The 24,673-nt window shown below is 54.1% G+C and overlaps 1 pseudogene; it reads right to left on the bottom strand.

Moving 5' to 3' along the window:
- Positions 1-1,755: 1,755 nt before the first annotated feature.
- Positions 1,756-2,677, bottom strand: LOC132477388 (large ribosomal subunit protein uL18-like; annotated as a pseudogene).
- Between the last annotated feature and the right edge of the window lie 21,996 nt (positions 2,678-24,673).

The following is a 24,673-nucleotide window of genomic DNA, read 5'->3' as shown; positions in this document are numbered from 1 at the left end:
AAATTATCAAGGAGTGGAGTTGGGATTTTCACTCAAGTCTGTGCTCTTGCCGTTATTTATGCCACCTCCCAAGATGTCCAGCTTCTGGCTGAGGGATGGAGTTGCCAACAGGAGAATGCAGGGGTGCTAAGCACCCTGGGAGAGGATGACTTAGTGCCAACCTCGAGGGCAGTTGCCACTGGCCGCAGTAGCGTGAGTTTAGCTGGAAAACCTCTGGTTTCCTTTGGGGACACCTGAGAACTTCTGTCCCTTCTCTACATTTCAGACAGGGGTTCACTTCCATGAGCCTTCAAGTTCCCATCTGTAAAATGGGAATGACATTAGAACACCCTTTAAAGTGTATGGTTTAAGGGAACTCATGCTGGGAAGTTCCAGTCAACGGGAGCTGTGAAGGTGCTGGCGACACAATGAAGAGGTCTCGTCTCTTCTCTGGCTTCAGTTTCCCCATCTCTAAAATGCCCAGGGTGGGACACTTGAACTGGACAACAGCAAGACCTGTCCATCTCTGACATTTCATGTTCTATGCTCTAGGCCGCAAGGTCTGCCAAGTGGGCAGAGACTTCTTCCTGTGTGCTAGCCTACAAGGGTCCTCAGAAGGTCATCTCATCCAGCCCCCACTGCCCCACAGGGTCACATGTCCAAGGGGTACCGCCTGCCCCTCTTTTCCCCACCTGAAGGAACCTGCACTGTTTCAAGCTGTGGATAATTTCCCTGGGGGCCTGGGCCCTATGGGAGCCCACCCACCTAATAAGAGCACCAAAGTGGTCCTTCGGGCCCCTGAGCTGGGGGTTTGAAGCTTGGACACACTCATGTACAGTATAAAAGGATGACCTTTTATTTGCTACCCGGACATCTGTGCAGAAGAATCGAGACATCTCCCTACTCAGAACGCAGATAACTGTGTGCTCAGAATCTGGACATTATTCACGGTAGCTAAAAGGTGGCAACAACCCATATGTCCATCAGTGAATGATGGGTAAACAAAATGTGGTCTATCCACACAGTGGAATATTATTCTGCCATAACATGGAATGAAGCACTGGTACATGCCACAACATAGATGAACCTTGAAAACATGATGCTATGTGAAAGAAGGCAGACACAAAAGGCCAGATGGTGCATAGTTCCATTTATATGAGGTACCTGGAATAGACAAATTCATAGACACAAAAGTGGACGAGAGGTTACCAGGGGCTGGGGGGAGGGGGAAATGGGGAGTTGATGTTTAATGGATACAGAATCGGCAAATCCAGAAAAGGCACATCTATAGAGACAGAAGGCAGCTTCGTGGTTGCCAGGGGGATGGGAAAATGAGGAGTGACTGCTTAATGGGTATGAGGTTTCATTTTGAGGTGATGAGAAAGTTTTAGAACTAGACAGCTACATAAAATGTACTTAATGCCACTGAATTACATACTTTAAAAGGCCTACAGGGTTTCCCTGGTGGCACCGTGGTTGAGAGTCCACCTGCCGATGCAGGGGACATGGGTTTGTGCCCCGGTCCGGGAAGATCCCACATGCCGTGGAGCGGCTGGGTCCGTGAGCCATGGCCGCTGAGCCTGCGCGTCCAGAGCCTGTGCTCCGCAGCGGGAGAGGCCACAACAGTGAGAGGCCCGCGTACCGCAAAAAAAAAAAAAAAAAAAGGCCTACAATGTTAAATTTTATGTTCTGTGTATTTTACCACATTAAAAAAATTTTTTTTTACTTGTTCAATAAGTTTATTACTGTCTTCATCTGAAAAATCTTTGCAGAAATTGTGGTTTGGTTTATTAACCCTCAGCAACCCGTTCCTGAGCTCTAAGGAAGCTTGCCTTCCTCTGAGCTACCCGATCTTTCTTCTGGGCAAGTGACATTTGGGGATGGTTCCACCTCTTCTTTTTAACTTCTTTCTTAGGCTTCTTCTCATACACTGGATTCTCTCATGTTATAGCATGAGCTTTCTTATCCATCTCCTCCATCATGTCTGGAGTTACGTTTTTCTTTATGTATTGAGAGAGTTGTTTTTTGTAAGTATCTTCTTCTTCTTCAATCAGGTAACGCATATAATCTGCAATGTTCTGCCCCATGATGTGCTTTCGGTGTACCTCAGCATTGAATTCTTTGCTTTCTGAATCATAACCAGGGAACCGTTTGGTACTGTGAGGGATAGACAAGCCTCCATCGACAGCTCCCTTCAGGGCCCCAAAAACTTTATTCTCAGTAGTAGTCCTGGCAAGCTCTGCATCCAAGTAACAGGTGAAGGCACCAGGTTGACCATCAATGCTTTCCACATTGTATTCATCTCCAGTCACCTCGACTTGGCCTTCATAAATTTTGTCCATTCCACACCTATTAAGAAGCCTGCGTGCCAGCAGCAGGCCAGTACAATAAGCTGCAACATAATTGGTCAGGCCAACCTTCACACCATACTTCAGGAGTTTGTGAGCACAAGCTGCACAAACGATCATATCTCCTTCTATACGGGCATAAGCAATCTGACAAATGATATCTCTGTTAGTTACATGAACTGTCATTCTGTATTTGGGTGTGCTGTACTTATTTTTATCTTGGATTACCAATTGTTTCCAAGCATAGTAGTCAGTTTTGCCCTCTCGCCGTCTTCTAAATTTCACTTGGTATCTCTTGAAGTAGGATTATTCTTGACAACTTTAACAAACCCCATCCTGTAGAACAGAGGCCCTAGCCACCACTGAGCTGCAGAACCAGCATGGCTCCGGGGGGCGGAAAAGCAAAATAAAAAATTTTTTTTAATGTCTGGGCACCCCGGGGTCTAGTCCTGTGCCCTGAGCCCAGCCCACGCTCCACACAAGGCTCTGGGTCGTGACTGTTCCACCCAGCACATTAGAAGCTGGGGACAGTAGGAAGCTGATGAGCAGCCTCGCGCCCTGTGTCATTACCATTAATAATAAACAACAATAGAGTGTATTTTTAAAACTCTCCCTAATGGAGATTCCCAAGCAGCAACCAAAACACTCAGATTACCCACTGGTCCCCTAAAGATACTGACACACAAAAGCCACGTATGCCATGGAGAGCTGGGGCGAGGTGGATGCTTCCTGGCATCTGGGAGACGTCCCTCACTTATCTCCTTCCCCGCCAGTCCCACTCCCCAGCTTTGCCCAAGTACCAGGGACAAAGACAAGGGAAGGGGTCTTCCGCATCCTCCGGGTCCTTGCCAATGCCCTGGCCCTTTGACTTAGTTTCCCCCACAGGTTCCCTTTTCTGCCTGTCTCCCCAGACACTGTGCTTAGGGGTGTCGGGAGGGGACACTAGGCCTGTAGCTGCAGGAGTGGACAGGACAGGGCTGACTGTTGTGTGCACCCTGGTATCTTAGACTGGCCTGCAGAGACCATCAGTCCTCTCTGACATACTTCAGGTGTGTCCTGGGCCCTGATTGTGCAGGGGTCATGCTCAAGCCCCCCCAGCAAAGGAGCTGCAGAGCAGGGACTCAAAGTCCTGGCGGCTGGTCCACTCTTAGTTCTTCCATTTCATTCTCAGCAAAGGCAGAGCAGTTACCAACTCAGACTCTGGAGTCAGAGAGACCTTCCCCCAGGGAACCCCAGGCCAGGCAAATCCTGGACTTCCCTAGCCTCAGTTTCCCCATCTGTGAAGGAGACAAAGACAGCGCCTCCTCATCAGCTGGGAGAAGTACAGAGATGAAGCATGTGATGTCTCAGCGCTGAGTAAATGGTGACCATCATTCCAAACGTGAAGCCAAGCCTCGGCCTGCGTGGGCTCACCCTCTCCCAACCTCCTTGGGTCCACCTGCAGCCCAGGCCGGCACTGGCCAGAGCCCTCTCCACACTGGGCTCTGACATGATGAGGCCCATCCTGGTATTGGGCACTCACATGCTTTGTCAGATAACCCTCCCAGCAGCCCTGGGAGGGAGAGACTGCCATTCCATTTTACAGACAGGAAGACTGAGGTCCAGAGAGGCAGAGAGCTTGCTGGATATGGGATTCAAAGCGGTAACTTGTGATCCAAGAGCCATTGCTTTTAAGCACTACACGATGACTGACTGGGGTCGGAGATTGCCATGGTAGAGAGCAAGGTCCGTGCAATTATGTGATCCCTGTGCACATGTTTCTGGAGTGAGGGCACATAGCTCATCAAATTCTCAAAGGGATTACAGGCAGATCTCTGTTTAAGTCCTAACTTATCCACATATTCACTCCGCGGCCTTGGGCATGTCACTTCCTCCCTGGTGTCTCAGTTTCCCCATTTTTCAAATGAGTGGTTTGACTGGAAAAATCTCTAAGTTTCCTCCAAGCACTGGCATTTGCTCATTCCTGGATCCTCCTATTAGATTCTCTCTTCCCTCCACCTCCCTCCTCCCTCCGCATCCTAGTCCTGGCCTCCCTGACGTAGCCTTGCAAACAACTACAGGCCCAGCCAGCAACCACATCAAGGGCCAGAGGAAAGCCCATCCCTGACTAGGGGAGGTCAGAGAGAAGGCAGCTGACACCCAAGAGCTTGGGGCTGGGCCTACTCTGCCTCTTTCTTCCCAGAGTTCCCTGATCCCAGTCCTCTTCTGTGGTCAACAAGGGCCCCAGCTAGACCCTGTCCAGAGGCCCCAGATCCCCTCAGTGACCCCTGAGCCAGCCACAGCCCACCCATCCGGTGAGATTTAATTGATTTCAATTGACAACCATAACAAGAAATCTCTTTTGGGAAACTTCGGAAATGGAAGGGAGGCCATTAGGAAATTTACATTTGCGAATATGATGTTTAATTAGCAATACCAATAAATTAATAGGAGAATCTTGCTGCGGTTCTGGGTTCATAAAACACCAGCCTCAGTCGGAGAATGCAGCAGCCCGAGGCTGCCTGAAGGGAGAGGACAAGGCCATCGGCTCGTTGCCAGCAGTGCTCCCGCCCCCTCAGCCCCCAGCCCATCCCTTGATGGAGTGGAGGGCGGGGCAGGAAGAGGCCAGCATGGACTGGGGAAGCGGGAGGGTCTGAGTTCATATCCTGGCTCAGCCACTTATTCCTTGGAGAAGTCACTCAGCTTCTGAGCCTCCATGTCCTTATCTGTCAAATGGGGACATTGATCATAATATCCACCTCCCAGGGTTGTCGTGAAGATTAAAGGAATTAATATGGGTAAAAGCACATAGAACAGAAAGAAGCTGGCACAAAATAAGTGTTACTTATTACTGCTGCTGCTGCTCCTACTATTATTATTATTAATGGGGTAACAAATGGGAGGCACCTGGCGTGGAGGGAGGGCTTGATAAATACTAGGTGTTACTGGCTTTTAATTTTTCTTTCCTGAGACTAACCCACTCTTCTGGCTTCCTGGGTACCTAGCACGGTCACCCTGATGGCGCCTTTATCACCGGAGTCACTGGCTCTCCACGGGCGGAGGCCATGTCTTGCTTATCGCCGTATCCCCGGCCCTGAGCAGGCATTGGAACATATTTGTTTGTTTGTTTTGTTTTTTTAGAAGTCTGTTAAGATATTTATTTTTTAAAAAATATTTACTGGGACTTCCCTGGTGGTCCAGTGGGTAAGACTCCGCACTCCCAGTGCAGGGGGCCCAGGTTCGTTCCCTGGTCGGGGAACTACATCCCACATGCCACAACTATGAGCCCGCATGCCACAACTATGAGCCCACATGCCACAACTAAAAAAGATGCCTCAACAAAGATCCTGTGTGCCATAACACCCGGCACAGCCAAAAATATATAAATAAATAAATTTTTTTTTTTTTTTTTTTTTTTTTTTTTTTTTTGTGGTACGCGGGCTTCTCACTGCTGTGGCCTCTCCCGTTGCAGAGCACAGGCTCCGGATGCGCAGGCTCAGCGGCCATGGCGCACGGACCCAGCCGCTCCGCGGCATGTGGGATCTTCCCAAACCGGGGCACGAACCCGTGTCCCCTGCATCGGCAGGCGGACTCTCAACCACTGCGCCACCAGGGAAGCCCTAAATAAATATTTTTTAAAAATTTACTTATTTGACTGTGCTGGGTCTTAGTTGTGGCATTCGGGATCTAGTTTCCTGACCAGGTGTGGAACCCGGGCCCCCTGCACTGGGAGCACGGACTCTTAACCACTGGACTGCCAGGGAAGTCCCTTGAACATGTTTGTAAACAAGCACAGATACTCAGCTCTGACAGTCACCTCCCCAGCCTGCAGACCGCCCATGACTGCTGATTACTTCTAGGATTTCGCTCAGGCTCCTCGGTGCTGCCGCCCATAGCCCCTGTGACCCAGTCACCTGTCTCCCACCTCCTGGGCCTAAGGCTCCATCTTCTGCCATGAAGCCAGGCTTCCCCACCCTATGCCAGCTCCCTCCTGTCCTTAGGTCTCTGCACGTGCGGGGTACACTTGGAGTGTCCTTCTCTGGCTGATAAACTTCTGTTCCTTCACCAAGACCCAGCCTTATCCAGTCCCCTCTGACTCCAAGCCCTGGGGGGGCTGGGAACCAGGAGGTCTTAGTCACCAGACCCCCTCCTCCTCCTCTTTCTCCATGCCACCACGACCGTGCACAGCACTTGTAACAGGGACTTGCTGGTCCATCCCTTCAGAGGAGCTGTGCATGGCCCCTGAGCCTGTCCCCTGGAGGCTCAGATTACTCACCTTCTCTGGGTCCTGGAAGACCCGCTCCCTGCCTCCTCTCAAGGAAAAACTTCCCTGGCTGTTTCTCCAGCTTCCACGCTCCCACTTGGTTCCTACCTCTACCACCATGTTTCCCACTGTGTTGTAATAATTTGGCCGCCAGTTGTCTCTCCCCCTAGGTCTTGGTTCAGAACTGGGCCTTCTATCTCTTGCTCTCTCCAGGAATAGAGGCTGCTCTGCCCAAATGGATGAATAAACAAATGAATGAAACAGAGAGTGGGTTTAAATGTTGCCTCCTCCAAGAAGTCCTCCCTGGTCATCCTGGCTCTATTTGTATTCATTGCATATATTTATCGTCTGTCTCCCCCACCAGATTGCCAGCTCTTAAAAGGCAGGGACCTTCTTGTTTTATTTACCATGACCTTCCTGGCACTTCTCCTGGAGGCTGTCACGTGGCTTTGCTAATACATATTCACTGGATAAATGAATGAATGAATGAGTAAATGAGTATCCGAATGCATGAGGGACTGAGTGAATGAATCAATGACAAACTGACTGGAGAATGAGTGAACAAACGCGTGAAAGGATGAATGGATGTGACCATGAATGACAGGTGAAAAGTGCTTCCCAGGGCTGGGGACAGAGCCCAGCTTCTCCCGAGCCCTGGCCACCATGAAGATCTTGTTTCCCCAACTGTTTATTAAATTGTGTGAAGTGTATAGAAAACATGACAATAATTAAAGCAGACACAACAACAGGTAATTAATTGCATTTCCAAAATTTGATCCATGCATATGAATGAATGGGAGGTCACCGATTCAGCCACAGAGGAGCCCCCATGCTCCCCCACGCTCTCCAGGGAACAGAGGTGGGGGGGCGTCTCTGCAGGGTGGAGCTTGCAGAGGTAGAGAGGACGTCCCTGGGGAGACAGTCTCCTCTTTCTCACCCCCTCTCCTTGGCAATACAGATCCTGGTCGCAGGGGGATGATTTAGGTGATGGGGATGATGTCTATGGTGGGAGGGATGCTCCCAGGAGCTCACAGCCACAGGAAGTCTCTAGCGGGGGGGTGAGGGGGGAGGTGACCACTAGCGCAGCACAGAGCAGGAGGTGGGTCCCCAACCCAAGTCCACTGGTAGCATGAGGAGACCCTGGGGTGCGTGCTTAAAAATGCAGAAGCTGAAATCCTCGCCCGGATACTCTGAGTCGGAAGGTCTGAATTAAACCTGTATCCAAATTTAAAGCAAGCTCTCCAGTCATTCTGGAAGCTTTGGGAACCTCTTGCTGGCTAACCTCTGGCAGTCCCTCAGGTCCTAGGCCCAGAACTACCCTTTCTCCTCACTGTCTGCTGCCCACCCCCCAGCAGTGCCAGGGGCAGGACAAAGTCTGGTTTGGAGGACAGATGGCCTGGAGTCCAGGATGATGGACGCGGCAGAGCTGCCAGCCCCGCCCAGCCATTCAATATTAAGTTACCACGGCCGGAAGGAAGTTTGGACAGTAGGGGGTGAGGTCCCTCTAGGCCCCAGGACAGAGAATTGAGTCTCTGGCTCAAGATTCTGCTAGAAAAACATCCCCTCCTCCAGGAAGCCTTCTCAGCCCCAGGCTAAGTTGAATACTCAGTCTCTGGGCTCCTAAAAAGGCCAGGAGACCTACCTTTCTCTTAGCACTCATTCTGTGGAAAAGTGAGCTTCCTTCCTCTCCCTTGACAAGGCTGGGGCTGAGTCTGGCCCCTCTCTGACTCCTGAGCCTGGGTGTGGCCTAGAGTGGGCAGTGACGTTGACAAGTGTAGCAGGCAAAAGGAAGGGAACTTGGGTGGGCACTGGGCCCTGCCTTGTCCTTCCGCCTGCCCCAGAGGGCACCTGCAGCTTCTACCAACAGCCCCCATCACTCCGACTTGAGCTCCCCAAGGACATCTCTCTGGCCGTAGGAGCAAGCTTGGCCCCCTGTGACTCTCACTCAACCGATGAACCAGTGACAGATGGGAGTTGGTGGATAAATGGCACCCCGCCCCCTCCGCCCCAACACTCTCACCTTGGGACAGTTCTGAGCTGTGCTCTAGTCTCTGCAGGAGTCATGAGCCCTGGCTACTCACAGTGGCAACTGCTCATTGACACATTTTCCTCGTCATCTCCCCCACCCCCCACCCCACCCCCGTTCTCCTTGGCGATCCCTCTCAAATGGCACACACCCAGATCCCTGGTCTGCTTTTGGGGAGACCCAAACTAAAAGAGCCACCACACGAGGACCCCAACTTACTAACAAGAATTATCCTGGGAGGACCCTGGGTTGCCCTACAAAGCCCTGCACATCTCTCCACTCGCCTGGCCCATGCAGCCCCCTGTGATATGGGTACTGCTTTTATTCCCAGTCTACAGATGAAGAAACAGAGGCTCACAGAGGTCAGACTTGTTGGTTGAGGCAACAGAGCAAAGCAAAGGGAGACAGGGGCTGGAACCCAGGCCTCACTTGAAGGAGCAAGATTCCAGGGTGAAGGTTGCTAACAGGTTGTCAGGTTTCATCGCCCTGAACTGTCACTTTCTTAAGAGTCAAAACTATTTGGGAAACGATTGGAGGACCATGTATTTCCTGTGTGTGGTTATACCTGCCAAGCCCTGGGGCACTTAAGCTTGCAACCCATTTGTAGTGACCCAGACCAAGTGCTGCCCCAAGATTCCACAAGGAGGGCTGTGGTCCAGCTCAGGATTCAAGTCAGATCTCCTGGGGGTGGGGTCCAGGAAACAAGAGGGCTGTCTGGGAAGAGGCTGGAGTTCCTCCTCCCAGCTCCAGGCCTCTTGGCTCACCCCTGCCTCAGGCTCTGAAAAGCGTAAGCCTGGGTTCAGATCTGAGCTGTGTGATGTTGGGCCCATGATTGTAACTCTCTAAGCCTCGGTTTCCTCATCCGTAACATGGGGCTCAGAGTCCAAGTTCCCAGGGCGTTGCTGGGACTAGAGATCCTAACACGTGCCAGCCTTTCAGCAGGTGCTCAACAGATGGGCTGGAGACACTCCCCAGAGGCCCGAGGTCCCGGCCTCTGGAAAGGTCGCCCCTCCTTTCTGGCTTATTAAGGCTGTCCAATGGGTCAGGCAACAGGAGGAATGACTGAGTGTGAGGGGGTGTCAACAGAGTCTGTTCTCAAGGAGGAGAGGCTGTGAGGCCCTGCTCCCCAGGGGCCTGCATGACTGGGAGTAAGAGAGCCGCTCAAGCTCAGCAGAGACCTCTGGCTCCCTTCTCATTACCTGCCTGTTAGGACACAGTGGGCCTGGGGAACAGGCAGTCGTGGTGGTGGACCCCAGAGATCACAGTCATTGGGGACACTCCAGGCCTTATCACCCTTGACCCGTGCCTTCTGCCACCTGGCATCTCCAGGTGGAGGGCAGCCAAGAAGTTCCATTCCTCCCCGAAAAGAGGTTCCCAGGAAGACACTTCCAGGACGCTTATTCTAAAATGACAGACACCCACATGTACATAGTGGGCTTTCCTGTATTTTAACTTTAAAAAAAAAAAAAAAAGCATCTCAATGTTCTAAATGTTCTACAAAAACTCAGAAACACTTGTGATATTGTTGGCATTAATTTTTTGATAACGTTCACTTAATCAGATAATTATATATTTAGATATTTACCATGAGCTATAGAGACCAAAATGTCACCAAATAATTTGCACTAATTTTTATAAGCAGATTAAGTCGCGTTCTCTGCTCTCCCTTGCCTTCCAGCTGGTCTTTCCTGAGGCTGTACTCCCGGCCCAGCCCAAATAAGGGTGCAGAAGCCCTGGGGTGAGAGGGAGTGGGCTTCCCCATCCCACCTCCACCGGGGGATCGGATCCCTAAGAGACCACGCAGGCCTGCCCCAGGCTCTGTGCAGCCTCCCCAACTGCCCCAAACGCCCCCAAAAGAGGCCCTCAGTCTTGGGATGGGTGGAAGCTGCTCCCCAGACATGGAGGGAGGGAGGGAGGGTGCCCTGGAGAGGACGACGACCAGGCGGCTGGGGCCCGGAGGGAGAACAGGGAGGGAAGTTCCCTCCCTAGATGCCCTGGGCGGGGAAGTGAGGCCGGCCGCGTCCACCTGGTCCCGGCGAGGTCCAGGGCGCGGCGGGGCCGTGTCCCCGCGGAGCCCGCGGCCGCCGGTAGGGGGCGCCTTGGTCATGCATTATTCATCGCCGAGCCGCCCGCCCGCCGCCTCCCTCGCTTTCCCGGCGCAGGCTGCGGGCTTCGCGGAGGAGCGGGAGCGCGTAGCCTTCACAATATTGTGGCAGCTCCGCGAGTGACGGCTCAGGGGAGGCGGGGGTGCGCAGCCTTGGCGGCAGGCGGCGGGCGGCAGAGGGAGCTGGGGCTGCGAGGGGTCCGGGGGGTGGGGGCGATGCTGGGTCACACGGGTCAAAGGGGGCTCAGGCCGGGAGGGGGTGGTGAGCGTAAGGGCAGAGCCTTTAGCGTCCGTCCCTCCGACCGTCCATCCATCCTTCCATCAAGTCAACTAACGCCTAGGAGCATCTGCTCTGTGCCTGGTGTAGGGGATATAAAGGTGAACGGGGCAGGCAAGGTCCCTATCCTTAAAAACTTAATCTCCACGTCGGGGGAAGAGAGATAAAAAGCACGTAAACGCAAATTAAGATAATCCCAGTTACTGACAAGTGCCCTGCTGAAAACACGCAGGCGTGATAGGGAGTGTGTGTCAGTGGCTGTCTAGGTGGCCAGGGAGGGCTTCTGTGAGAAGGTGACATTTGTGCAGAGATCTGAAGAACGGCAAGGATGCGCCTGACCTTGGCCAGTCCCTGGGCCTCCGGAGCCTCTCCTTGCCCCGCCCCTGGCCTTCTAGGAGTGCTATAAGGGTCAACCCCACACACACTCCAAGAAGCAAGGAGGAAGGTGAGGCTCCAGTTCCGGCTGAAGGCTCAGTCAGGGAGGCACCCCTGCTCAGCCTGCATCTGGGCTGCAGGTACCAGGCCAGGGGGAGGCAGGAGGCCAGGCAGCCAGCCCTGGAGCCGTGGGTATGGGTGTTGAAAGGAGCGGGTTCCAGGGGTGCCCTCCCTACCCCGGCGCGGGCCCTGGGCTGGGGAAGCTTAGAGTCACGGAGCCTTGGCATCTCAGCCCTGTATGGGGGTCTCACCACTCCACACCCCTCCCCCCAGGCCTCCCAGGTCTCTGCTCCAGGCCGGCAGGGGGCATGGAGGGCGTGGGCTCCGGGTCATCACCAGCATCGGATTTCCTTTCACTTGTGCAAAGACTGGTTGACGCCTGAGTACATCAATATCCTTAATGACAGTGAAAGGAACTGGGACTCCAGTCGGTCGGCGCCCCCCTCCGCCTCCCCTCCCCCCCTCCGCCTCCCCTCCCCACTCACTCTTCCCCTCCTTTCCTCCCTTCCTTGTCTCCTCTCCCCCCTCTCCCTCCTTTCTCACTCACACCTCTCTGTCTCCCTCCTTCCCTCTTTCCTCTTTCTCTGTTTTGGTATCTTTCCTCTCTTCTTTCTTGCCTTTCTCTCTGTCTCCTTCCTTTCCCTTCCTCTCCTCTTCTCTTTCTCTCCCCCCACCCTGCCACAGGACCCCAAAGCCCTTGTGCATTCACAGAGTTTCACCCCTCATCTCTGGGGGGGGGCCCAGCTGGGCCAGTCCCTCTATCTGTCTGTCCATCCCCAGCTGGGCCCCGATGCCCCATGTTGGGAGGCAGCCAATGCCTGGAGACAGGGCCCACGTGGTGAGGCCCAGGGAGAGGAGGCTGAATCTCGGCAACCCCGGCCCCAGAGGCACACGAGCTCCTGCCTTCCGTGCCCCACGCCACGCTGAGAAATTAAAAAGCCAAGTTAGGGTGTGGGGCGCCACAGGAGAGGGGAGAGTTTTGGGGAGGATCTTCTGTTTTGTATTTTTTATGACCATATATAATTTCGCGTTTCTCCCCTCAGCCCCTGCCTCCTTGGCTCCCAGATGTGTCCCACATTGAAGAATTATCTCTCCTCCCTAGAGTGAAATAAATGCAATCAATATGAGTATTGCTCTCAGGGCCTTGAAATATTACATTAATGTTCCATGTGGTGACATTTTAGCTGGAATTTTCAAATACATTATGATGGTTCAAATTAATATTTATCAGATCAGCTTTTATATTTTGCAAAAGAGAGAGCGAGAGAGGGAGAGAGGGAGAGAGAGAAAAGGAAAGACAGAGAGAGCATTATTAAAATACAAAATGCAGATCAAGTCTAAAATCGATGGTCCATTTTCCCAGCACTTTCCAGGGGCTGTCTTTAGCTTTCTGGGTTTGTTTTTAAATTTATTGGTGTTTCAGGCAAATCTATTGGGCTCCCTCAGCCCCCTGGTTGGCCTCCCCTCCTGACTGCCTCTTGCAGGCTTATGGGCCCTTCCTTTTCTGTCTTTCTCTCTTTATTATCCTGAAATGTAAATTACGACATTAGCCCGGTCCTTATTTTTTTTTAAACTCTCCGATGATTAAATCTGCTACACGACATCCTTGTCCTTTCTATAAATTAAATCATCTTGGCTTTGCACCTCCAGCTCAGGGCGGCCGTTGCCCGGGTGTCACGGCACCGGGCAGCTGCGGCTGAGAGCTGGGGTTCTCATCCCTCTCTGGAGCGGGACACTGGGGGCCTTTGTGGGGGGGGGCAGGGAGGCTGCCTTCCTGGCTCCCCATTTTTCTGTAAATAAGAAACGTGGACTGGAGGGAGGAGGTGATGCCAGTCGTGGCTTCCACTTTATCTCAGTCACTTCCAAACTGATTACTCTGTGAAGTGGAAAATCTGGGCAGATTAATGGGTTAATTCTCTTTCTCTTTTCTTTTGCTTTTTTCCCCTCTGCCTCCAGTTTTGGTTTGGTTTGGTTTGGTTTTTGCCCTGTCTTCTTTTTGCATCTTTTCCCCTTTCTCGGAGTTGTATTCATAAAGACTCAGAAGCTCTTTTTCACGAGGCGCACGCGTGGCAAGCCAGCTGGGAGACATTCCCAAGCCCGACCCGGGCTCTGCCTGGGAGCTGCAGGGGTTAACAATGCCCGCTCCAGCCCTCCACTTTTTCTCTTTGATGATTTTCTATTTCCTCCCTCCTCAAGTTCTGGGTGAGAGTTTGAACTAGCATGAGCTTTTATGGTCATGTACACAAAGGTACAGATACACACACACACACACACACACACACACACACTCATATACTCACCCCCCCACACACACACCCAGGGGCAGCTCACACATGTGCACGCGCAAATGCACACACAAACCCAGCAATATAGACCTCTGAGAGGATCTGCATAAGAGAGCTGCCCTCCTGAATTTTCTCCACTGCTGATCCGGCCAAAAGAACGAGAGGAAACTTAAAAAAGAAAAGGAGGAGGGATCGATTATTCGACCTGTACTTGAACCCGACTGAAAGAGATAAAGCGGAATTTTCAATAGGTCCCCTGCCCTTTTCACCAGGAGGGAAAGAGGAGAAGAAAAACAAGAGATATTTATATGACAGCAGCTGCTGAAAATAGCATTTCAGAGCCATAAAAAAAAGGCAAAAAGAAATTCAACGGTAGAAAAGGCAAGAAACTCCTCGTCTGCTCCCCAAAAGGCCAGGCAGGCAGTGAGTGTCTGCGGCTGGAAATGCACGCATGCCTTCTATAGATCTGTTTGAAATTATACTTGTCATTGAGGGGGAATTTATGCTTCTATTGATCTGCAAAAGGAAAATATTAAATGGTTTGGTTTTGATCTTTCGGTGACCCCAAGGTCAAGGGTAGTAGCGGATTAGTATTCATAGAATTCATCACGGAATTGCAGCCTGCATCCACTTTATGCAAACATGCTCAAAACACGCCTGGTGAAGCAGGCAGCAAATGGCCAATGACAAGGAAAGAGTCGGTGGCACCCCCTCCCACCCCGTAGGGCTTGCCTGCTTCCCACCCCTCGGGGAGAAAAAGAAAGGACTAGCACTGGCCTGCTATCCGGATGGATGGATGAAAACACCCCGGGACTCAGGGGCTTGTACAGAAGGCGGGGTTCCCCTTTGGAACACAAGGAAGTTCAGAAGATCACCTGCAATGGGGGTTGTGGTGTGGGTCTGAGAGACCCAGGAATACTGATAGTTGGGGTTCAGGCAGGTAGGAAAGGGCACCCATACCTGGAGCAGGACACCGCCCAGAAGGCGAGGACCAGACACGCACGTGACACGCGTGTGCATACACACTCAGCCCGTGGAAACCCGGGGCTTTCCTGGAGGGAGGGATATGGTGTGCTGGCCAGCAGGCTGCGAGCTCCACACCTCTCCAAGGGTGACATTGCCTCTCGTTCCACGCTGAGGAGCGTCCTTAGTGAGAGGAAGGAGAGAAAGGCCAGGCGTGCGTGCTGCCTGCTCCACCCAGGCCCTTTTGCTCTCCGCCAGTGGCCACGGAAACTGTGTCCAAATGTGTGTGCAAGGGGGACACACGTGGAGCCCCTGGGGACGGGCCACAAACACCCCTCCCCACCCTGGGCTCAGCACACAAGTGCCCTCTTAGCAGAGTCTGTCCCCAGTGGTGGGAACATTTGGTCAGTAACAGTCACTTGCCAACGAACTAAAAATAACCCACCCGGCGTATCACTGCAATGGCAGGAATTCTGGCTGGCCCTTGTTCTGGCTGATCGGCAGAGCCCCGCCGGTGGGGCGTACAGATCCCGGCTCCCATGGGAGCCAACAGAGCAGACCTCTGGGGGCGACCTAACGATGCTTGCCGTCTTTACGGGGATGCTGGCTACTTCTGCGCTTTACCAGCTTATCATCTCACAACACCACTCACAACAACCCAGCAAGGCAGGGGTTGTTAATATCCCATTGTATAGATGAGGAAACTGAGGCTCAGAGAGGCGGAGTCACCTGCTCAAGGGCTTGGCTCTGTCCTGATGCCAAAGACCACACTCTCTTAACCGCTTTGCTCTAATGGCCTGGCACCGTTTGGGCAAATTCCAGGGTTGGTTCACATTTCAGGTTCAGGGGGAGGGGAGTTTGGGATGAGGACGGGGGCGGGGAGGCCTTGGGGGATCCGGGGGCTGTGGGGAGGGAGAGGTAGAGTGGCCCCCAGCCCCGCCGCCCTGTCCCTGCAAAGGAGGACAGCGTTGTGCCTATTAATCATGTTTCATTTATATTAGCTTGACTCGATCTACTGTATATTTGAAATGGATTTAATTTTAGATCACGCACTATGGAAGGGGGCCAGTTTGGTGTAAGGAGCATTATGAATATTTTCCATAAGCTGGATATACATTATCCAGGGACAGATATACGAGCAGAGGCCCAGGGCTCCTGGCTGGGGGAAGGGGCTGAATTCTCCGGCTTCCCCGCCACTCCCCTGCAGCCCAGGGTCACAGGGCTTCAGAGGGAGCCCTCTCTGCCCCCTGTGCCCGTGGGGGTGATGGGGGTATCTCAGCCCCATCTTTCCACCGCCCATGAGCTCATCCCCGCTGACCTTGGAGTCGCTACTTCTCCTGGCTCCGGGTGGAATTGCCAGCCTGGGAGGTGTGTGTGAGGAGGGAGGACCCCAGAGCCGTGGGAGACGCAGGGCCCTGCCGGAGGTATAGGAGAGGGTGTGGGATTGGAAGGGAGGGGACCTCCGGAACCCCACCTTCAACCCCAAGCTCTGATGGAGACAGAGAAAGCCTGGCTCCTGGCTGCCCAGCCGGTGGGTGGGCAGGTCCAATCCAACCTTCCCCAGAGCCCCACTGAGCCTGGGCTGAGGCCCTCCCTTTCCTGGGAACAGGCCTTGGGCCTTGCCCCTTTTCCAAGGGCACCAGCGCCAGCGGGCCCCCCTGGAGGAAAGGAGAGCTCGTGGGGGTCCGGGGACAAGCCCATGGACACACAGCAGGGGAGCAGCAGAACGCGGTCACAGCCTCTTGCCCTGCAGCTCTGGGTTCTGCCCTCTCCCTGCCCACCCTGAGTCCCCTCCGTCACCTCCACCTGGACAAGTGGAGTGAGAACACCTCGCGCCGCCCAGGTGACTTCTGTACTCCTCATACCTCCCACCCCTGTTAGTTCTCTCTGCCCCAACTTTCCCGCGTGGGAGCCAGGCACCGTGCAGCGCTTTACAGATGGAGGAAACTGAGGCTCAGGTGGCTTGTGACGTTTATACTCAAACCTAAACCTGTCCTCTCCCTCCACCCTCCAGCCTGCATCCCCACCTGGCCTGCCCATCCAGGATCCCCAAGCTGCACACGCTCCAACTCCAGCGTGCTCACCGCCCCCCATCACCACCACTGCTCCATTCTGCCACAAATACCACTCAGGGCGGTCCCTTCTCTCCAATGCCCCCGGCCCTCCAGTCCAAGTGGCCACTGTTTCTCTCCTGGAGTACTGTGGGGGCCTCCTGGAGGGTCTCCAAAGCCCCCCCCCCCAACTCCAGTCTGTTCTCTGCACCGTGGCAGGAGAGACCTTGCTCGAAGCAGCATGGTTACATTGTACACTCCTCCCAAATTTGATGGACACATCCACATTTGATGGACGCCTACCATCAAATCCCAAATCATACGCTGGCCAAGAAGGCTCATCGGAGAGTGGACCCTGCCGACTTCCCGAGGGTCACCCCCTCATCTACGGCTCCATTTCTGATCTCCATGGTCTAGAAAGGCTCTTGACCTGCCATGTGCTGTGGTCCCTGCACCACAGGACCTTGGCACAAGCCAGGCCCACTGCCTGCCTAACTTCTCTTTAACCCTCAGGCTCTACTTCAGCTTCCCCAGGAAGACTCTGTACCCCCACCCAGTACAATCTAGATCAAGCCCCACTTTTGCCTTTTGCAAACTAGTAGAGTCATAGGGGATATTTGGGGTCCATGCCCAGCAGGCAAGACTCTGGGTGGGCACTGGGCCCGTGCCATGGGTGGGTACCAGCTGAGCCTCTGCCTCTCCACCATCCCCACATCCATAAGTTCCTCCATCAGCTTGGCATATAATACACCCGTCACCCACCCCAGCCCGTCTGGCAGCCTTTCAGAAGTGGCATGCGACGCTTCCCTTATTCACTCTTAATTTAAGGTTTTGTGAGTTGTAATAACCCCCCTTTCCCCCAAATCACTGGGGATGGGACCTCCACGTCAGCCCAGGGCCAGGAGAGCTGAAGGGTAATTGCATTGCACGTATGCTAATGGTTGTCTGGAGAAGACAATGGCAACTGGGGACTGGGATGGGACCTCACTCCACCCAGACTGCCTGCCTGCAAGGTTCGGGGCGGGGGGGCCTGGCGGGGTTGGGGGCTGGAGTCATGAGCCAGCTGGGAGCATCTGGGGGACTGTGGGCCCACAGTCCACAGTAGAGGAGAAGATGAGAGGGACTAGCGTCCCAGTCTAGAGGGCTTGATGGGGGACTGAGCCCCTAGAAAGGGGGCTCAGAACACTCTTCTTCCCCCAATTCCTCCTGCCCCACCTACTCCCTCTTTTCTGGGGCCAGAGATGGCTCCCAAGGAGAAGGAGAATCTGGGAGAATGGACAGGGGGGAGGTGGGGGTCACACAAATCCTGCTTCTGCCTCCCACAAGCTGTGTGACATTAAACAAGCCACTTAACCTCTCTGAGCCTCAGGTTTCTCATCTTTAAAAGTCTTATTTTATGAGTATCTGCCTCTAGCTTGTTCTGTATATTAAAAGAGATAATACATAGAGGTAAATTGCAGAGGGCTTGGCACACCTAGGTCCTCAACAAGTTAAATTATTGCTGAAGTTTTTTTTTTAACAAATTTAATCAGTTATACATATACATATGTTCCCATATCCCCTCCCTTTGTTGCTGAAGTTTTTATACTATTAATCCGCTGTGGATCTGCCCTCAGTCTGTGATGAGGTAGAGTGTGGGATCCTGGCTTCCTACCTGGAGAGGAGGTGCCTCCAGGATGGAAGGAGGGTCTTGAGGCTCAAAGTCACCTCCTCAGAGAGGCCTCTGTCACCTCCCCTCCGAGGAGCCTTCCTTTTAATCTCCAAGGTGGCATGCTCTTGCCTCCTTCACTGAGCTTATTCCAGCATGTACTGTAACTAAATATTTGTTTTCTTGCTTCTTGTCTGTTCCTGTCTCTAGACTGTGGGTCTATCAGGGTGCCTGGAACAGTGCCTGACACATAGTAGGTGCTCAATGAATATTTGCCAAATGAATGAGTAATTGAATGAGGCCCGGGCAAAAATGTGGGAGGCCAAGGGTATGTGGATAGGGGGTTCACGCGGGGTGGGGAGCGGTCTCTTGGGCCCACCTTACCTCTGTCTTTGGCCTCAGGAGCAAGCCCTGCCCACCCAGGGTCCCGTCCCCATTCTGTCACTGGAATAGACCTTTCTTGCTTCCCTGTGGATTCAGGAGCTGGGATGCCCTCTAGGTATGAGGGTGGGATAGAGGGCCCTTTCCAGGTTGGGTGCCCCCAGTGTTCCCTCCCAGGCTCTTCCAACTGCCTTAGGCCCCACAAGGTGTCTGAGGCCCCTCACCTCCCTGGCTCCTGAGGCTAAAGCACCCCCAGGGTGGCTCAGCTGTCCCTCCTTAGGGTCTAAACAGAGACCTGACATCCCTTCCCTAGGGAGGCTGCAGCCCTTGAAGGGAGAGACAGGGCCCAGTATTTTAAGCAGATTTCACAGGGTTCTGGGCACGCCTGGGTGGCTCATTATGGTGGCCAAGGATGATGATGAAGAAGCTTTGTCTGTGCCCCCTCCCAAGCCCCTGCCCCACGGCCATGGTCTGCTGGGTACCAAGATACCCAGATCTCACACCCAGGGCCTCCCCGTCTCCGGCACCGAAGAGAGGCTGGAGGCCAGTAGTCCACTCCTAGCCCAAGGCCAGAGGGGTCTGAGCCAGGCCAGCCTCCACTCCCCAGGTGGGGAAGGCCTGTGGGTCCTCCGTGGGCCACGGGGACACCAGGGACTACAGAGAGCTGCCCGCTCCACCTTACAGGGCCCAGGGCGAGGCCCAGGCTGAAGTGTAGCCCCTCTCAGAAATTCCCTGGTGGTCCGGTGGTTAAGACTCCGTGCTTGCACTGCAGGGACCGTGGGTTCGATCCCCGGTCAGGGAACTAAGATCCCGCCTGCCGCATGGCATGGCCAAAAGAAAAGAAAAGCAATTCTGAGTAGTGAGGCTGAGGGAGAACACAGATCTAATGATGACTCTGGAGGATGTGCTGGAAGGCTGGGGGTTCTGTGCCCGAGAAAGAGCCAGAGGGAGTGGGGCGAGACAGGGAGAGGAGAGAGGGCAAGAGAGACAAAAAGAGGCAGATCTATCTAGACCAGGATAGGGAGAGAGAGAGAGCAAAGAGAAAACAAGGGAAACAGAAACAGACACACTCTGAGAGATGGCAGGGAGGAAAGAGAGAGAGACTAGGAGTCACTCAGATTCAGAGACACACGCTTGAGGAAACCGAGGCACAGAGCAGGAGGGGGAGGCCAGCGGGGAGCCTGTGTGTGCGCAAGGCAGGCTGGGAGATGGAGTGAGCGTGGGGCCCAGCGTGTCTGGGCCTGTGCATGTGGGGTCTAGTACTGTCTGAGCACGCTGCCAGGCACGGGGTCGTTTGGACGATCCTTGCTGGATTTGATGGAAAATGGAGTGTTAGGGGAGGCAGGTGTTTTGCATCCAAGAGAACGCGTGCCCTCCTCATGGGACTATTCCTGAGTGCCTGTGATCACACGTGCGGCCTGTGCACGCGTGTAAGTGTGTGATGACATGCAGGAGGGCAGGGTTCCATTCCCCCCTCAGCTGTCCCCACGCCCCCTTGGTGAGGATTCCATGTGTTGTCGGCCCCGGCTGGTGGGCTGCAGGGCCAGGGTGGGTGGGCAGCTTGACACATGCCCTCACGGGGTGCGGGGGGAGGAGGGCAGAGAGCTGTCAGCAGCCAAGAAGCGGCGGGCAGCGAAAGTGAGCCATAAAAGGGCCACTTCTCCCGGCCGCTGTTCACTTGACACTCTCCAACCCAGAAGCCACCTGTTCAACCATCAGTCACCCAAGGAAAACACAGCTTTCCTGAAACCGGGAATTGGACAGACAGTCCCGGGAGGGGGTGAGCATGGGGGAAATGACTGCCCTCTGCCACTTCCAGGGGGCCCCCAGGCTCACCCCTAGGTAGGGTCGGGCGGGGTAGGCTGGCGGGTGGCATCCGGCCTCAGAGAGCCAGAAAAACCAAACAAACAGCCCACCACTCCCAACTTGGCACCAACGTGGCACGTTTGGGGGGCCCAGAAGTGCTCACCTTGGGGTGATGAAGGAACGGCCCTTGATGGGGTGGCTTAGCAAGGACTGTGCCCTGGAGGAGCTGTCACACAGGCTCTGCGTCCCTGGGTGGGGACGGGTCAAGGGCAGGCGTGGGGTAGGGGTGTCATGGAGGGAGGCTGGACCTTGGGGGGCGGGCAGGGCTGCTGGGGCAGGGGAGGGACCTGGCTTGGAGGCAGGCCTGGGGCTCTGCCCAGCAGTGGTGCCAGGCCAGTGGAGGCCCCGCCATGCCCCGCCGTGCCCCGCCTCGGGTAGCTTGTTAATTTCATCGTTTAGCCCGTTTATGGTGTTCCCAGTTGCTGTTGCTTTTATAAACAAGCATTTTGGTGACCTTCCCCTCCGGACATCAGCTCCGCAAGAATCCCGAGCCCTGAACATTTATAAATAAGCCTTCTCTCAAGTTCCACAACAGGTGTGACCTCCCCCCCGCCCCCCTCCTCTGTCCTGTCCGAAAACTGAACAGTTTCAACCAGCAAAGGGAGGCCGCCCGGGCTGTCTTAAAGGGGTTGAGTGGAGGCCACGGTGCGTGTGGCTGTGAGGGGGGCTGGCCTGCCTCCTCCCCCTCCGCTTCCCCCAGGCTGAGGGTCTTCAAGGAGAGGGCCAGGCTGGTGGGCAGTTGAACCCCTGACCCCACTTCCCCAAACATCCAGCTGGAGGCGATGGTCTGAGAGGGCGTCTCAGCTGACAGAGCGTATCTGAGTCAGGCCTTCCCCCACCAGGGACGTTTTACCCAGCAGCACCCCCATTCCCCTCCACAGTCTGATCCCCCATTTTCTCCCCTCCTTGGAGGAGTAGAACATTTCCCCCTCTTCTCTCCTGCCAAAAGCTCTCTGATTCATGATTTGCAACATTTCATTTGTTTATTTAACAAGCATTCATCTATTCAACAAATATTTCTGGAGCTTCCACTCTGAGCCAGGCTCTGCGCCAGGAACATAAAGCTGCAGAAGGCTCGGCCCTGCCCCCAGGGAGCTCACCGTCGAGGGGGCAGATGGGAGAGCAGGAAGACAGGGGCAGCACAGGGTGCCGAGTTTCCCCATCTAAGGGAGCAGAACAGGGCCTGGGAGCAGCGACGGGGACCCCAACCCAGACTTGGGGCTGATACGCTTCCTGGGAGTGGGGGCTGGTTTTTGAGCCAAGTCATCCCCATGGAGGTGTCAAGGGGAAAAACACGCCAAGCAGAGGAAACTGACAGGGCAGGGACACAGAGGCAAACGAGCCTGGGGTGAGGATGGCGATGACGGTGGTCATGTTGATCAAGGGTGGTGATGCTATTGATGGTTGTCTTGGTGATGTCTGAATCAAACCACGAGGAGTATTTCCCTCAATGTAGACCAAGGCAGGAAGGTGGTAGATCCTAACCGTACCTGTGAGGGGCCGTCAAGGTCACAATTTGTTCTACGTGTCAAGAGTGATGATCAAGGTAAAGATGGAAACATAGCAAGAAGCAAAAGGCCTCGAACCAGGAGGACTGGGTGCTGGACTAGGCGAGGACCTTAGGGCCCAGATACAAGGGTGTCGACAGGGGGCTTGGTGGACATTGTCTTTTGCCCAGTACCCAGTGTGGGTCCGGGGTGGGCCTGGTGACCTAGGGGACTCCTGAAGGGCCTGGACCCTCGGGTGGACAATGGCGTGAGCCATGGCAATGTGGGTCCTGGGTGTACCCAGGGACTCAGGCCTGGGGGTGGTCTAATGGAGAAACCTGGGGACCTCAGACCCCTACCTCTATAAGGGCCTAAAGAATACTTCCTCGCATGTGTCCTGTGATTCCCAGTTTCAAAGAACTTTCCCCTTCCTTCTTGTAAAACACAACACCCTTTGAGATGGGTGCTGTTATTCATTTTATAGACCAGGAAGCCGCTTTCCCTGAGATCTCCTTTTTCTTCTGCTTTACCCTTAGTAACTCCACTTGTCCTTCTGGCCAGCACAGTAGGTCACCTCCTCCGGAAGCTTCCCTGACCGGCCTCAGATAGTTGGCCATCTCCTCTGGGATGAGCGCACCATGTTGTAGTGGCCTGGTCCTCTGTCTCCCTCTACAATTAGACTAATTATGGGCTCACTGAGGGCAGCAACCCGCCTTTTACCTCCAGTCCCAGGGGCCCAGCATAGGGCCTGGCTCAGAGGGTGCTCAGGAAATGTCGGATTTATTGACCTTGATCACCAGCTGACTCAAGGCCCCTCTGCTGCCCCCCAGAGCTCCCCAGAGTTGGCACCCCCACTCAACTCTCACATGGGCACCTGCTGGGCCTCAGGAGGGAGTACAGAACGTGGGCAGGCCTGGCTCAGCTGCCAGTCTAGGGCCTGCAGACAGAGGATCTGGGACTAGGAATGGAACAGCTGGGCAGCTCCTGTGGGCTGAGCCCCTTTCCATGCTCCGACTTTCTGTCCTGAGGGGCTGGCACCATGAATTTAACAGCATCAGACCCAAACCAGCCATGTCTGCCCTTGAATCGTCCCTCACCCCAGGGACTGGGGGCTCCACGGGGGCCTGCCTTGGAAGAATCAGCCAAGCTCTGGGCAGCTTGCGTTGGATTTTGGCCAGGAGACCTGGGGGGCATGAGAGGGAGGGCTCCCTGGGCCCTGAGGGTGGGTCTATCTGGGCCATGGCCATGAGCCTTAGGACGGACAAGCGGCTTTACCTCTCTAGGTCCTTGAAGGTCAGATAGAGTCCTCCCTGCTCTCCTATTTCTCAGCGTTGTCTGTCAGTGTGGATGGATTTTAACCATCCTATTTATACCCTTTGGAAGGAAGTCCATGAAAAGTACAAGTTCATAATGTCATTATTATTGGTAGTGACAGTAAAATAGGGCCCCTCACCTTTTCCACCGTGCTGTAGATTCACAAAGAACAATGCACTTTCACACACGTTGTCACATCCGAGCCTTAGAACAACCCTGAGGGTAGACAGGGAAATAATAATAGTAATAATAATCGCTCCACTGGCTGCAGCACTGTGCTGAGTGCTTTATCCTGGCACATGGAGACACATGGGTGTCTTCTGAGGCTCGGACACCCTCCTCTTGGCAGGTCTCCTGCTCAGTGGCTCTGAAGAGGTCATCCCCACAACCTCCCAGCCTCATCTCACTAGAGCCGGTTGATGTGCTCCAACACTCAGCCCACCAAAACAAAACCCATTGTCCTGATGCGGAAACTGAGGCTCGGGGGGAGGAGTGTGTGGCAGGGAAACAAGTCTGGGGTTCAAGCCCTGCTCTGCCTCAAACTCCCCAGGGGATCCTTGGCAAACCCCTCCCCTTTGTGGTCCTCAGCCGCTCCCCACCATCTGTGTAATGGGCTAGGCAGGGCACTTGACTGAATGATTGTAGAGGGTTCTCTGGCTTCATCCAGTTAACTAGTATCTTCTGAGCACAAAGACCCTGCCAGGCACTGCCCTAGGTGCTGGAGACACAGCGATGGAAGACAACCACACGAACGCTGACTTCATGGACATCACAGTCTGTAGGGAAGACGTGAGGCAACAAGGAAAGGGAAACCAGGTGGTGATCAGCCCTGTGAGGCTGATAGGACAGGGGACAGTGACAGTAACCAGGGGCTTCCATGGGGGTGTGGTCAGGGCTTTCTGGGAGGTGACATTAGTCTGAATGACAAGAGCAAAGGAGGAGACCTGCCTACAGGCAGCATCAACCTCCAACTCTGACCATCTGAGGTCATGCGGCCAGGAAGTGACAATGGTAAGACTTGAACCTGTGTCTGGGGGCTCCCATCCCTTTCTAGGGAGTCACTGGGCCAAAGCTGGCTGGGCCCTGTGGGAAGTGGATCCGCGTGCTGGTTAAGACTGAGGCTTGGTTTTGAATCTTGTCTCCACTGCTTACGAGTTTTTTCCTTCCTCATTTTGCAGACTGGAAACTCTCCAGGCCGTCAGCTGGGGCTGTTGTAGGGCCCAGCTTGTTTGTTTTCCTTCTCTTTGGGATCACTGTCCAGTCAAA

This window comes from Mesoplodon densirostris, chromosome 2, assembly GCF_025265405.1.
Source record: "Mesoplodon densirostris isolate mMesDen1 chromosome 2, mMesDen1 primary haplotype, whole genome shotgun sequence".
In the NCBI taxonomy this organism is placed as follows: domain Eukaryota; kingdom Metazoa; phylum Chordata; class Mammalia; order Artiodactyla; family Ziphiidae; genus Mesoplodon; species Mesoplodon densirostris.
The sequence above is the reverse complement of the archived record's forward strand: the minus strand, read 5'-3'. Positions and strand labels throughout refer to the sequence as shown.